This window comes from Petaurus breviceps, unplaced genomic scaffold, assembly GCF_028583685.1.
Source record: "Petaurus breviceps papuanus isolate PSGF00001 unplaced genomic scaffold, PetGlider_PUasm1.0 90804, whole genome shotgun sequence".
In the NCBI taxonomy this organism is placed as follows: Eukaryota; Metazoa; Chordata; class Mammalia; order Diprotodontia; family Petauridae; genus Petaurus; species Petaurus breviceps.
Window position 1 is genome coordinate 16,660,740 of NW_027187348.1, and position 3,092 is coordinate 16,663,831.

Genomic DNA, 3,092 nt, shown 5'->3' on the forward strand with positions numbered 1-3,092 from the left:
AAACCCTTGACATAGGGAAAAAGGCCAGGAGAAGAACCTATGGCAGAAATCAAAGGCATGTTTGCATTCATCCCCAATAGACCTTAGCTTCTGATGAAATATTCTCTCTCTTCCCAGGTTTCCTTATCCTTCAAAAAGAATCACTGAATTTTTCTGTCTGTCTTCAATTATATAATACATTTTCAGTCTTGTATCTTTCTTCCTTTATGTGGAAGCAGAATGTTATGGAAGTTCCTCAGGGACAGTCTTGGTATACTTCCACATCTTTATGTAGAAGCAAGAGGGAAGTGACCTTCTCAGATTCTGCCCTGATGGAACAACTACCCATAGCTCTAATTATGATGCCCCAAATGAGCATGTAGCTCTGGGGACCACAGTAAGGGAAAAGCTGCAGATTATCTTCAATAATTGCATCCAACTTTGCACTGTTGCAGACTTGTGGAAGAAAGTACCATAGCAGAAATTGGTCATGTGTCAATTTTATTTAAAAAAGAGTTTTTTAGGAGTCAAAATGGTGTAATACATTGAACATTGGATTTGGAATGAGGAATACCTGGGTTTAAACCCTGCTTCAATTACTCATTTACATTTTAAAAATGAAGGGGCATGGATTTGATTATCTCAAATATCCCTTTGAGCTCTATATCCTATTAATTTTCCAAGACCTACCTTAATCCCTCTTCAACTACACATAGTATAGTTGAATCCTTGTTTTTGCCATCAGCCACACATATTTGACTTTCATGTTTATGACTATGAAATCCTCTTATCTAATCTTAATCTACTGTCACTTCAAATTTTCCTCTGCCTCACAGCCCTGAACTTTTTTTTTCTCATCATGATTGTCAATTCTTCCATCCTTTTATCTATTCCCAGAACATCAACACTTCAGTGGCTATAATGTCCTCCTTTCTGGTCTTAGACCTTTGCTGAGCAAATTCAACTCTACCCTGTCATTGACCATTCACTTACTTGGCTTTCTTTCTCTGTCATAATAAGTTCTCTTTTCTTTCTGTTACCATAGGATTTTAGTTAGTTAATAAATATCAAATGAATTCTAGGTGGCAGTTGCTGTACTAATCACTAAAGATACATAGGAAGGGAAAAAAATAGCCCCTGTTCTCATGGATCTCACAAGCTAATAGGAGAAGTAATATACAAACAACTATCTACAACAGAAAATGTGTACAGGATGTCACTTGATCAGTTCATCCCTGCTAGCTATCATATTATATCTCTCCTCCCTATTATGTCTTAACACTTTGAAAAAAAGATTCTTTATAATTGGTGTCTCCACTTTCTTTTCTCTCACTCTTTTCTTACCTCTATGTAGTGTGGCTTCTGACATCATCATTCAATTAAAACTGCTCTTTCCAACATTGTCTGTGATTTCTTAAGGCTTTTTCCCCTCCTTCTCATAGTTCTTGACCTCTCTATGACCTTTGAGCTCCTCTGCTCAAAACTCTTCTTTCTAGGTTTTTATGACACTGCTCTTTCCTGGTTCTCCTCCTATCTGTCAGATGACCCTATCTCACTTTCCTTGGCTGAATCTTCATTGAAGTCATGCCTCTTAATAGTGGTTACTTGACAAGACTCTGTCCTGGTCTGCTTTTTTTTCTCTTTCTATACTTTTTTGCTTAGTGATCTCTTTAGTTTGTATGATTCAATTATCAACTCTGTGAAGATAATACCCAGATCAGTTTTTCCAGTTCTAACTTGTCTCCCAAGTCCAACGGCATCTTGATCATCTTAGCGGGGTGTCCTTTAGACATATTAAACTGAATGTGTCCATATAAGACTCATTATCTTCCCTTCTAATTACTTCCATCTTCCTAGCATTTCTTTTATTAAGTGAACCACTGTACTCCTTGTCCCCCAAGCTTTCAACCTAGATAACATCTGTATTTTCTCAATCCCCAAAATCCAATCAGGTGCCTAGTCCTGTTGATCATACCTCTATAAAATCTCCTATAAATGCCCCCCCTCTTTCTCCTCTGACATCATTCTGGTACAAGTCCCCATTTACTCATGCCTGAATGATGTTCATAGGTTTTTGGTTGGTCTATGTGACACGACTTTCTCTGAACTCTAATCTGTCTTCAATTTTGCTATTAAATTGATCATCCTGAAGTGCAAGTATAACCTTGTCATCACCTTCTTCAGTAAGCTCTGATAACACTCTTATATAAAGAATCAAATATAAAATCAGCTAGTCAGATTTCCAAGTTTTTCATAACCTGTCTCCTTCTATCCTTTCTAGTCTTTTTCAGCTTATTCCCTTATACATACTCTTCAATCTATTTGGTCTCCTTAGGCTCCTTGAATAAGAAACTCCATTTCTCAACTCCGGGCATTTTCACTGCCTATCCCTCATATTTGTAATGCTCCCCCTCTTTACCTACTCCTGGCTTCTCTGATTTTCTTCAAATCTCAGCTAAAATCCCACTTTTTACAAGATTCCTTTCCTGTTCTCCCACATTTATAGTTCTTTCCCTTTGTTCATCAGCAGAGGCTTTCTGGATTGCAACAGAAGAAAAAGAAATCTGTCAAACAGCTCTAGTATATTAATTGCTTTTCAAAATTTGTTTATTCCATTAGATATGGAACCCATTTTATGCCAATAGTGTTCAATAAGACAATTTAAATGTGTAACAACTCTGTGACATGATGGATAAATCACTGTATTTAAAGTCCAAATCCTACATCAGACATTAATTGTATGACCCAGGACAAGTCATTCAACCTCTTTTCTTGGCTATTAAATGTGGATAAAAACAACAGAGTAATTTTGTGAATATCAAAAGAGAATATATATATATAATATATATATATGAAATAATTTTCAAACTTTAAAATACTTTATCAGTGGTACCTATTGTTGCTATTATTTAATTTCAAGGTAATAATATCTACTTCCAACAAGATGTGTTATTGGCATGTTCTTTATTCAAGAATATAAAAATTTTTATTTAGCAATAATGACCACACTTTTATCACTGATAGAAAAGTGAACTAAAAGTATTTGATGCATTGCTTTTCTCAGTTTAGTAAAGTAATTCATCAAATCCTTAACTTGTGTTTGTACTAGAAAG